This window comes from Rhinolophus hipposideros (genome assembly GCF_964194185.1).
Source record: "Rhinolophus hipposideros genome assembly, chromosome: 18".
NCBI lineage: Eukaryota > Metazoa > Chordata > Mammalia > Chiroptera > Rhinolophidae > Rhinolophus > Rhinolophus hipposideros.
Window position 1 is genome coordinate 52,035,701 of NC_138064.1, and position 13,150 is coordinate 52,048,850.

General features: G+C 43.3%; 1 protein-coding gene across 8 annotated transcripts in view; it reads left to right on the forward strand.

The window, feature by feature from the left end:
- The first annotated feature begins 8,384 nt into the window (after nt 1–8,384).
- The window catches only part of STARD3NL (STARD3 N-terminal like), a 54,214-nt gene continuing 49,448 nt past the window's right edge, over nt 8,385–13,150 (forward strand). For 3 of the 8 annotated variants that reach the window (XM_081079297.1, XM_081079299.1, XM_081079296.1), the window contains exon 1: nt 10,897–12,972. The gene's annotated coding sequence lies outside the window, so the exon portion shown is untranslated. Of the gene's footprint in view, nt 8,600–10,896; nt 12,973–13,150 lie in introns of those variants that run through there. The other 5 variants (XM_081079298.1, XM_081079295.1, XM_081079293.1 and 2 more) reach the window with 4 other exon arrangements.

Genomic DNA, 13,150 nt, shown 5'->3' on the forward strand with positions numbered 1-13,150 from the left:
AGGGGTGGTTCAGACAGAAACAGGTGCTAAGACAGGACATCTGAATCCTCTCCAGGCAGAGATTGATGGATTGCAGTCAGCAATTGCCTCCCTCTCTGTGCAGGTGCAGATGGTACAATCGAGGCAGGCAGAACAGACTTGCCCTCGTGATTCTCCTCTGCGTAAGGTTTTGCAAACCGCCTGCAAGTTAGGGGAAGATACTGGAGATTTTGGGTTGGCATTTCCAGTGATAGAAAGACAGGATGCACAAGGAAATCCTGTCCGAGACCATGTGCCTTTTGCATTCAAAAGTTTAAAAGAATTAAAAATGGCATGTTCTCAATATGGTCCTAATGCCCCGTTCACCCAAGCCCTGCCAGAATCACTAGCTACAGAAGCCCTGCCGCCTAGTGATTGGAAGCAACTTGCTAGGGCTTGCTTATCAGGAGGGGACTATTTATTATGGAAGTCTGATTTTGCAGAATTCTGTCAGAGTACTGCAGAGATAAATCAGACACAAAACATTCCTATCTCCTTTGATATCTTGGCAGGTGAAGAACCTTATAGAGACTTGCAAACACAATTAAATTTTGACCCGGCTGCTTATGCACAAACAAGTGCTGCCGCCAGGCGTGCATGGAAAAAGATTCCTATGCCTGGAAAACGTTCTGAGGACCTCTCTAAAATTATCCAGGGGCCTGATGAGACTTTCCAACACTTCCTTTCGCGATTAATGCAGGCGGCTGGAAGAATTCTGGGAGACTCAGATGCCAGCATGCTGTTAGTTAAATAGCTCGCTTTTGAGAATGCTAATTCTGCATGCCAGGCTGCATTACGACCTTACAAAAATAAAAGTAACTTGTCAGATTATGTCCGGTTGTGCTCAGAAATAGGACCTTCTTATACACAGGGTCTTGCAATGGCCACTGCCTTGCAAGGAAAGACTGTTAGAGAAATGTTATTCCAACAACAACAACAAAAGAAAATAAAGGGACAGGGCAACTGTTTTGGGTGTGGACAGCCGGGCCATATGATCAAAAACTGCCCTAATAAACAAGGTCAGCCTCAAAGGAAGGAGGGCCCAAAACAACCTGGATTATGCCCAAAATGTAAGAGAGGTAAACACTGGGCCAATGCATGTAAATCTAAGAGGGATGCCTCCGGTAATCCTCTTCTTCCGGGAAACGGGAAGAGGGGCCAGCCCCAGGCCCCGCAACAATGCTATGGGGCGCTGCCGCAGTTGGTCCCCCACCAGGGAAATCCATTCAGGAACTCTTCCCAGCAACCCCAGGCAGCGCAGGATTGGACCTCAGTAGCGCCGCCTACACAGTACTAACACCTGAGATGGGAATGCGAGCTATTCCTACAGGGGTCTTTGGGCCTCTGCCTCCACAGACTGTGGGACTCATCCAAGGAAGGAGTAGTATTACCATGAAAGGGATATTGGTTGCTCCGGGAGTTGTGGATATGGATTATACAGGAGAGATCAGGATTACGACACATTCGCCTGGAGGCACTTCAGTGATCGATAAGGGCCAACGCATAGCACAATCATTGTTAATTCCACATGTCAAAGCGGGTAAAACAGCAGGCCATAAATCCCGAGGCGACGCGGGCCTTGGTTCATCAGATGCTTATTGGGTCCAGGCCATTCACCACCAGGCCAGAATTACCACTATCCATTAATGGCCGTTCCTTCATGGGCCTTTTAGACACGGGGGCTGATGTCTCTGTTTTAACTGCAGATCAGTGGCCTAGCCACTGGCCAAAGCAGCAAACAGTAACCCAGTTACAAGGCATAGGACAATCTCAATCACCAGAACAGAGCAGTGATATGTTGTTGTGGAAAGATCAAGAGGGACATGAAGGATCCTTTCAACCATACATAGTGGCAGGATTGCCTGTCAACCTATGGGGCAGAGATGTCATGAGTCACATGGGAGTTTACCTGTACAGCCCTAATCAACAGGTCACTAAGATGATGTTCAATCAGGGACTTCTGCCTAGAGATGGCTTAGGTCCTTCTGCACAAGGAAGAGCCTATCTTTCCCTCGCCCTTACCACAAAGAGCTGGCTTGGGATATTTTTAACGGGGGTCACTACTCCTCCTGTACCCCATGCAGATGCTATCACTTGGAAAAGCGACGCACCTGTTTGGGTAGAACAGTGGCCCCTATCATCAGAAAAGATACAGGCTGCAAGGTTGCTGGTACAGGAGCAACTCGATAAGGGACATATAGCACTTTCTAACTCTCCTTGGAACTCTCCCATATTTGTAATTAAAAGGAAATCTGGTAAATGGAGATTGTTACAAGATTTACGAAAGGTCAATGAAACCATGGAAATAATGGGGACTTTACAGCCAGGTTTACCCTGCCCTGCAGCCATACCAAAAAATACATATAAAATTGTTTTGGATCTAAAAGATTGTTTTTACACCATTCCCTTAAATCCTAAGGATTGTCCCAGATTTGCCTTCAGTGTTCCTTCTGTCAATTTACAGGAACCTTTTAAAAGATATCATTGGCTAGTGTTACCTCAAGGAATGGCTAATAGTCCTCCCTTGTGTCAAAAATTCGTGTCTACAGCAATAGAACCTGTCCGAAGGAATTTTCCAGACATTTATATTATCCATTACATGGATGATATACTTCTTGCCCACTCATGTGAGCCAAGGGTGCTAGCTGCTTTTGCTCAGTTACAAAAAGAGCTCCATAATTGTGGACTGGTTATAGCTCCAGACAAAATTCAACAGGTGCCTCCTTACTCCTATTTAGGATATTGTTTAAAACCTCAAACAATAGAACCTCAGAAAGTACAAATTTGGTGAGACTGTTTAAAAACTTTAAATGATTTTCAAAAGTTATTGGGGGATATAAATTGGATTAGACCTCAATTGCGGTTGACAACTGGAGACTTACAACCACTGTTTGATATATTACGAGGAGAAGCTGATCCTACCTCTCCCCGTGAAATGACTAAAAAGGGATTAGAAGCTTTGGAAAAAGTAGAAACTGCTATAAATGAACAACAAATATTATATATAGATTATGCTCTACCCTGGGAAGCACATATTTTACCTACAATTCTTACCCCAACAGCAGTTATTTGGCAAAAAGGACCCCTAAGATGGATCCATCTTCCTGTTTCTCCTTCAAAAGTGTTAACTCAGTATTATGAAGCGGTGGCACTTTTGGTTCAACAGTGTCGGGAAGAATCCATCAAATATTTTGGAAAAGAACCACATACCATTACGGTACCCTTTACTATGCATCAGATAAATTGGCTGTTTCAACACTGTAACACTTGGGGTATTGCTTTTGCTGATTATTCAGGACAAATTAGTATACATTACCCAACCCACAGGTTACTACATTTTGCCATGACACATGCTTTTATTTTTCCAAAAATTGTTCATTCACAACCTATTAAAAATGCTGTTCTTGCTTTTACTGATGGTTCCTCTAATGGTAATGCTACCTATATTATTGGTGATGAGTCACATGTGATTTCATCACCCCCTGCGTCAGCTCAAGTAATTGAATTACGGGCTGTCAGGGCAGTATGTCAAACATTAAGCTCAGTTCCTTTTAATTTGTATACAGACAGCCATTATGTTGCTCAATCAGTCGATAAACTTGAAACTGTAACATCCACTAAAACTCAAAATAATACAATTCAGGAACTGTTCATTCAAATCCAGGCTTTTATTAGACAACGTACATGTCCTTGCTTTGTTGGGCATATCCGAGCCTACTCAGGGCTACCTGGTCCTCTTGCCAAAGGTAATACCACTGCAGATCAACTCACAAAGTTGGTGGCTTTAACTAACGTAGAATTAGCCACTCAATCCCATAGGTTACATCATCAAAACAGTAAAAGTCTACAAAAACAGTTCCAATTTACAAGAGAAACAGAGAGACAAACTGTAAAACGATGCTCGGTCTGTCCTACACATCACACAGTACCACGTCTAGGTGTTAATCCTAGAGGCATTAAGCCCCATCAGTTATGGCAAATGGATGTGACCCACATCCCTGAGTTTGGTAGATTACAATTTGTCCATGTGTCAATAGATACATTCTCAGGGTTCATGATGGCCACAGCTCAAACAGGAGAGGCCACAAAAAATGTCATTAATCATTGTTTACATTGCTTTTCTACAATGGGTATGCCTGAAATAATTAAAACTGACAACGGTACTGGATATGCAAGTAAAGGATTTCAACAGTTTTGTACACAGTTCTCTATCCTTCATAAAACAGGCATTCCCTACAACCCACAAGGCCAAGGGATTATAGAACGGGCCCATGGCACTTTAAAAACTCAAATACAAAAAATAAAAAAGGGGGAGGTGTACCCCATTTCTCCACATACAGTACTCAATCATACCCTCTTTATTCTAAATTTTTTAAACCTGGATGCGCGTGGCAGATCTGCCGCAGATCGCTTCTGGCATCCTAACACTCAACAAGATTATGCCCAAGTGAGATGGCGGGATCCACTTACTAATCAGTGGCATGGGCCAGACCCAGTCCTAATTTGGGGACGAGGGCATGTTTGTGTTTATTCACAGGACAATGGAGGTGCGCGGTGGCTGCCTGAGAGGTTGGTGCGGCTTGCTGATGAGCGTCTTCGAGATCTTGCTGGTTGCGCAGATGCCTCAGGGTGAGACATACTGGACATATGTTCCTGACCCTCCCATGCTACACCCCACTGTGTGGAACGGGCCTGAAGTCATTGTTGGGACAAATGACACTAGGCTGTTAGGACATCCATTCACTCCTGCCATCCTACAAGCTGTTGGATTCAGCTTCGCGAAGAATGTCAACATTACTGGAGGTTTTTGTGTGGGCAGCCAGACAATTCACTGAGGCAACCAAGGACAGAGTGTCACATTCCATCAGCCAGCAGGATGGAAAAACATCAGGGATAAAAACCCACCTCCACCACAAGCCCATGATCCTTGCGGTGAGGAGAACAGAAAAAACAACAGATCCATCCTTTGGAGACAGTATACCTCCCGGCCCCAGTGACATATTTGGAAACTAGTGGGAGCAATGGATACAGTGACTATGAGTATGGACGAGGGATGAGACAAGGCAGAAGGCAATGCCACTGCTTGTGTCAAGACTCCATATGTGCTTATGATTGGTAATTTTAACATCACCCCTATTGACGGGGTCCAGTTTAATGTATCTTGTATACAGTGTAACCTAAGTAATTGTATCACTTGGTCAAATGACATAACTAGAGCTGTAGTTTTCCACCGACCCTCTCATTATGGTACCTGTTAACATTTCAGGTCCTTGGTACTCGGACCTCAGAGGAGAATTCCCCTCCTTTCTAGCTCTGTTCCATTTGCTACTGCCTTTTGTAATAATCTTTGTTGGTGTTCTTCTATTCATGTGTTTTACTCCGTTGCTGATAAAGGTAATACTCAAGGGCTTCATCGATCTCCAAACAAAGGTTCATGAGTTGAGATTATCTGCCCAGGTCCACCGTGTCGCTGACACCCGTGTATAAAGCCCCTACAATGGGTCGGCAGCCAAAGACGGGTAAGGATTTGGTAAGAATGTACATAACCTAAGACAGGAACCGTTTGTTAGAGGGATGGTCTCCTATGACGGGTAAATGGACATATCTGTACCAACCACCTAAGCCAGGCGCGACCCTTGTGTTAATTTTATACAAAAAAAGGGGGACCTGTGGGAAACCGTGCTGAAGTGCTAGCAGGTGTTTTGTGAAATGTTGAACCTTTGACTTCCTTGAGTGGTTTGTGCTCCCAGCAAGGCAAAACTTGCTGCTTTGAGAACACAGAAAATGACAAGGTCAGGAAGTGCGGATCTGGCCAGGAAACAAGCCCTTGTGTATTACCTTCATTGTAACTATTAGATTGCATACAGTTCTGTTACTTTTTTGAGGCCCAGAGTATATAATCTGCAAAAATAAACTTGGGCTGAGGCATTCTACTTAGAACTGAGGCATTCTACTTAGAACTGCATCAGTCTACTTAGAATTGCCTGCCCTCCCGATCCCATCTTTGTCTCTCTTCTTTTTTCTCAATCCTCACTCCCCACTTCAGGGACTGTTCCTCCCGTCGGCAGGCACCGACACAAACTCATAGATAGAATATTTTGACGGTTGCTAGATGGGAGAGGGTATAGGGTAGGTGAGAAAAGGGAAGGGATTAAGAATTATAAATTGGCTGTTACAAAGTAGTCATGGGGATGTAGGGTATAGCATATGGAATATAGTCAATAATATTATAATAACTATGGATCATGTCAGATGGGTACTAGATTTATTGGGATGATAGACAGGAGGAGGTTGGGAGCAGGGTGAAAAAGGCAACAGTATTAAGAAGTACAAATTAGTAGTTACAAAAGAGTCATTTGGATGTAAAGTATAGGGAATGTAGTAATTATATGATAATAACTATGTATAGTGTCAGGTAGGTACTATTCAGGGGAATCACTTAAATTATATAAATGTCTAACCACTATGCTGTACACCTGAAATGAATATAAAATAATATTGGATGTCAACTGTAATTGAAAATTTTAAAAAGGGGGGAAATGGTGAAAGGGAATAAGAGGTCCAAATTTCCAGATATAAAACAAATAACTCATGGGGATGTAATGTACAGCATGAGGAACATAGTCAATGATATTGTGATAGCGTGGTATGGTGCCAGATGGTTATTGGACTTATCATGGTGATCACTTCTTCAGGTATAGAAATGTTGAATGTACACTATAGGGTAAATATTGTATGTTAGCTACATTTTAATAAAAATCTTAAAATATCAAATTATATGTTTTTTAAATGTATCTATTGGTTCTGAGGACTACCATGCAGTATTTTGAAAGAATGATGTAAATTTGTATACAGATACGCAAGATCTCAACTATATAATGTTGATTGGAAAAAAGTAACACCTTAAACATATGTAAATGCATAGGAACTAGGAGTCATCTCATAGGGACTGGGTGTGCAGTTGGTGCCTGAACAGGATTTTAGCCTAATTTGTAATATTTAAATTTATGGTTACGTGTAATTTAAAATTAATAACAACACTTAGAATGTCTTTGGAAGAATATCCAAGAAGTCAGCAACACTGGCTGTCCCCAAAAGGGGAACTGGGTGCCTGAGAAACTGGAAGCAGAGACTTTTCTTTGTATAACCCTCTATTTCTTTTTTTTTTTACTTGTTTTAATTTATTGGGGTGACAATTGTTAGTGAAATTACATAGATTTCAGGTGTACAATTCTGTATTACATCATCTGTATATCGCATTATGTGTTCACCACCCAGAGTCAGTTCTCCTTCCATCACCATATATTTGATCCCCCTTACCCTCATCTACCACCCCCCACCCCCCTTACCCTCTGGTAACCACTAAACTATTGTCTGTGTCTATGAGTTTTTGCTTCTCATTTGTTTGTCTTGTTCTTTTGTTGTTTTTGGTTTATATACCACATATCAGTGAAATCATAGGGTTCTCTGCTTTTTCTGTCTGACTTATTTCACTTGGCATTATACTCTCAAGATCCATCCACGTTGTCACAAATGTTCCTATATCATCTTTCCTTACCGCTGAATAGTATTCCATTGTGTATATATACCACAACTTTATCCATTCATCTATCGAAGGACATTTTGGTTGTTTCCACATCTTGGCCACCGTAGACAAAGCTGCAATGAACATTGGAGCACACGTGTCTTTATGTATAAATGTTTTCAGATTTTTGGGTTAGATACCCAGGAGAGGGATTGCTGGGTCATACGGTAATTCTATTCGTAATTTTTTGAGGAACCTCCACTAACCCTCTTTCTTTAAGATACCCAATCTCATGGGAAAACATACCCAAATGTAATCAAATGCGACTACTATGAAGACCGAAGTGCCAGTTATTACAGTAGCCCAGAGAAAGGGTCTCCTAAAACGGTCTGGGAAAGTTGAGCAGAATTCGCAGCGGAGGTGACACTTGAACGGAGAAATGGACCGTCCCACTTTTTCATTCCTGCAGAGCTGTGTGTGGGGTGCCCAGAAGCCCTGAAAGTCAGTCCCAAACGTACTTTCCACGAGCTGGAGCCTAAATCCCCACCAAGAGACTAGAGGAAGGCGGAAAAAGGAAAATCATCCACGAGAGGTAAACCGTCCCTTAATAAAACGGTGTGGTACAGATTCAATCAAGACGCACACCAGCCAGCCCTTTCAGAACCGGTGCCAGTGCCCCACCCTCTCCTCCAGGCCTGCCTGCCCGCCCACTCCTGCCTTCCCGCCTCGCTTACTGGGCAGTAGATGATTGACAGACCCACTCTCCAATCGCTGGCTCTGCTATAGGGGCACGCGGGCTCCAGCCGGGTCTTTAGTACCTAACACGCGAAGCGATCTCTCTGCGTCTACGTCAGCGTGCTGACGTCACGGACCGGGTACTCAGGCGGGTCGGGGCCGCAGGCTGCAGGCGGTTGGCTGCGCGTCGCCTGCCCGGCTCGAGCCCGGCCCCGCCCTGCCGAGCCCGCCCCTCTGCTCGCGAAGGTCCCCGTGGGCGCGACCACGGAACTGCGGTCCCCGTGCTAGACCGGCGCGGCCGGCCCGGAACCACGCGATGAGGTAGGCTGGGTTCTTCATCACCCTGTTTGACAGATTTGAAAACTGAGTCACCTGCGGTCAGATGACTTGCACGGGGCTAACTTTGGCCGGAGCCGGAGCACCCGGTTCTATTTGCCGAGCCCTGTGCCACCCTGCGGAGAGGAGGAGAAGGAGGGGCTCGGCTGGCTGTGCTTACAAAAGACACAGAAGGGCAGTTGCAGAAGGCTTCGCCCGCGTTCACCCCGGGCGTGGGCTGGTCTTGGGGCGGTGGCCGGGGTGAAGCCTGTGTTCCCGCACCCTTCACACCTGAAGTCCCCTCCTGGAGTGCAGCCTCCTTCCGACGCCCTGGGCCGGGCCGTGTGGCCAAGGGTGGTGACTCGGGTAATGCATCGGTTAGACGGACAAGTACGGCAGGCCTCTTTTATTTATGCAGGAAAGCTGTGTGCAAAACAAAACACAATTGAAAAAGTAAGACACCAGTCATGAAGGTTCCGGCTGTGGTTTCACTTCGCCGCTTTGCCCACTCCTGGGCGTCTGGCTGTATTTTGAAGCCTCAGCGTGCTTCCTTTTGGTTTAGGAGTAGACAGGGATTGTTTTTGCTCTCTCTCTTTTAGTTCCAACATGGGTTCACGTTGTGGAGCTTTCCGTACCACTCCTTTATTGTGCCAGTTGGTCACCATGTCATTTGTCTTCGGTTTCACAGATGAAATCACTGGATTCGTCCCTTGACTCAGTAATAGTTTGGATAAGTTTAGCAAGGTAACAAAGTAACCTTGGAGAGGGCTAACCTCTCAAATATACTGGAGTTGGTTCAGTTTATCTCAGAATTCTTGTTGAGAAGAGTCCTGAATGATAATTCCCATCTACCTTGATTTTTCAGGAGGACATCCCCTGAACATAAGCCCTCATGTGTCTTTTGGAGCAAAAATTAATGTAAGACCCGGTCTTATTTTCAGGGAAACGATGTATACCTTCTGTCCACTCACCCCTTCTGCTTTTAGAAGCAGGATCTCACAAAACAAAACAACTTATGAAACTGTTTTATTTATGGATTCTAATACGGTAGGGCATAATTCATGCTCATAAAGTGAAAATGTGTACTGTGTAATACATATGTGCAAATATACTTTGTATTATCATGAAGAATTCATTCTCTTTAAATCTTGCTGTTTCAAACATTGACCTTTTAAGACTGTATTATACATAAAACTGCATTAAAGAAATGAAACTGAAGCTGCTTCCGGGGACTTTTCCTAACATGTTCACAGCACGATGCTAATTATTATTTGAATTTATTCTTTGGACGAGGTCATCTGATGTGTGCCTTATCTGTGCCACACTTTGTTTTAGGTGTTAGGGACTGAGTGCTGAAAAATTTAGCTAAGGTCTCTGCCCTCAAAGACCTTACATTTTCCCGGAGATACAATAAACATAGAAAAGAAAGTGACAATTTTAGATAATGATAAATGCTAGAAAAAATATTATAGGGTAAGGGGTTAGAGTATGACTGGGGTGTGCGGGGAAATTTAGATATGGAGGTCAGGGAAGACTTCCTTGAGGAAGTGACAGTTTGGGTGAGACCTGAATGTTTGGAATGAGTCAGCCATGGGAAGATCTGTTGGAAGTTTCCAGACAGATGGAACAGTGCAAAAGAGCTAATGGAGAAATGAGCTTGGTGTGTTGCAGGGATAGAAGAGAGCCATGTGACTGGAGTAGGGTGACATGGGGGGGACAGTGGTAAGAGATGACACTCAAGAGGTGGGCAGGAGCAGGATCATCTGAACCCCATGTAAGAATTGCAGACTGGCAAAGGAAGTAGGACTTGTGTATTGCCAAAGTCCTCTTTGTTTTCTTTAGTGACCCTCATAGACTCTAACCAGCTCTCTGCTTTAATTTGAAATCATTGCAATAATTTTTTTTTTCACCAGAGGTCCTCTTTCTTAACGAAAAAATAAGTCTTCTTTTAAGCACTGTGTTCCATGATGTTTCTTTCCTGTTCATTGTCAGAGCAGGACTCTAAACTCTGCTTACCTTCAGCTTTCTGTTTTTATCATCTCTATTTCCAACTATGAGTCCTCTCCAGTATTATCTTTATGTGCTTATCCTTTGGGAAGGATTGGCAGTCAATCCCTGCTCTTCTCCAAACTGAGTTCTAGGAAACGGCATTGTCGAGTGGATTACCATTTTCCACTGGGACTTTGATTACTGACCAGAGACTTAATCTCTGCCTTTGCGTAGAGCCTACAATGTGCCAGGTGCATTACATACGTTCTAATCCTTCCAACACGTTGCAAGGTAAGTATTACCCCTTCTTGATGGGATAGTACTGAGGGAGCCCAGGTTTGAACTCCAATTAGCCTGCCCTCAAACCCTAAATCCATGCTACTCCACTGCTTCTTTGAGTATGCAACAGCAGCTACAAACCTCCATTATTTCAAATCATCTTTAGGAAATGGAATCGTAGAGATCATGATTCAGTCCTCTTAGTTTAAAGCGGGGGCTGTGGAGGTCTATAGATGTTCAGTGATTTTCAAGACATAACAAACGCCAAATTCTCCCCCTGCTGATTCTCAGCCTGGTGTTTTTTCTGCTATGCTTCATGAAAGTTTCATCACCGGGGTTTTTACATATATGAAAATACAGTATTCAACATCATGAATTTGCTGTCCACAAATTCATACAAGGTAATTTTAAAAAGATGCAATAGTGCCGCTCTGGGGGCTAAAATAATCCTTTGTTTTTGCTTCCTTCCCTTTTCTCAGCAGAAGCAGCTTTCTGGATGAATCTATACACCTTCTGGATGAATCTTTGGTTTCCATTAGTAGAAAGTGGTTTGCAAATAACATTAAAATCTAAGTTTTAGTTTTACAAATCTTTGAAAGGGAGTTTAAAGTTGTTACTGTTTTCCCAGCTTTAACCTTACACTCCCAAGCGTGGGCATATTGCGTACGGTTTGCTGGCTCATAGTTGCTGTTAGAAGTGGTTCGGGTTGAGGAAGCCCTGCGTCAGATCAGGGATAGAACTCTTTCTTAGCAATACGTTACCATTTGAAAAAAATAAGTAAAAATCAGTTCATAAATTATATGGTTGAAAAATGGGTTACTATGTTCCTACAATTTAAAAATACCCGTTGTTTATTTCTATGATTTGCTTATTTTATTAATAATAATTGGGATATGGTAGATGAATAATAGTAAACTAACAAATAGCTTAATTTAGGTTCTGGTAGCTTTTGACTACTACAACTTAATGGGAATTGTCCTTTTCGTTAGTCAAATTAGAATAATGTTAATGGAAGTAGCACTGTCTTTCTTAAGACGTTTCACTTAAGCAAAAGAGAGCTTTTGCTTTTTTAGCCATCTACTGGACATTTTGACCAAGTATTTCTGTCATTTAAGATTGGACATGCGACTATATCCAGATTCTGAAGATCCAGGCTGTTGTGATTTGGCTCAGATTATCATGCCCTTCCACCATGAACCCAGTGCCGCAGACTAGACTCGTAGGCTTTCCAATTTCAGTGCCTTTGATTGTGCTCTTCCTACAGCCTGAAATGCTATAGAAATTGTATATGGACAAATGCGGACAAGGTTCTGCCTGTCCCTCTTGCATCCATCTATACTGATTTCTCGAATAATTCCTTTGCCTCTTTAATAGAAGCCTTCCTTTTCACAGCACTGTGGGAGTCTTCTCTAGGATGCAGTTTACCAATGTTGCTATCTTTGGTAATTTGCTGTTTTATACATGAGTGTTCAAATTGATTTTGGCTTGAGCTTAAAAGAGACTTAAGAACATGCAACATTTTTTTGTAGATTGTAGAGCCCTTTCGTTTTATTTACGCTACTATTACCTCATCTTTGAGAGAAGCACTGGCATGCTTTCCTTGGCTTTGATTCAAGAGAACTCTTTCCTGTTTCTGTTAAGAGTCTGACTTTACAGTTACGAGGGGTCCCTTGAGAGGAGCTCAGATCTTTGTGTTGTAAATGTTGAAGGGACATTGATGCAAATAAAAATCAGTGTTCTCTGTGTTTATGGTGTCGGAAAAAAGTAACAACAATTCCAGTTTTTAATATTAAACATGAGAAAACCTTGGCCCAGGGAGACTAGCCAGGGGACCCTGCAGTGTTGGGCTAAGAAGCGTGCTCAGTACCTTGGCTCACGGCAGCAGAAGCTCATGCAGGCCGTCCTTGGCTCCGAGGTCCTACATCAGAACTGCTAACAGCCTCTGATAAGTGTATCAGCACAGCTCGGAATGTTTGGACTGTTTTGCTAACTTTTCTTGTGAGAGTTGACCTGGATCTGGAGGAAACCTCTTGTGGTGACTCAAGATCAAAGCCGGACCTCTCAACAGGGATCCCTGCCGGAGCTGTTAGGGCCTGCAGGATGAGGTTTTGGTAAGCGCTTTGGTTTAAAACCCTTCTCTTCTGCTTGCCCTCTTGTCACAATTTTCCAAAAACTATCTTGGGAGGGTGGGCATTGCCAGTGTATTTAACTTGGAGTTTGGAGGAATTTGGCTTAGTACCTGATAAGTTGTGGTAATCACGGGTTTCCATGTCCTATATTTTCCAGAAC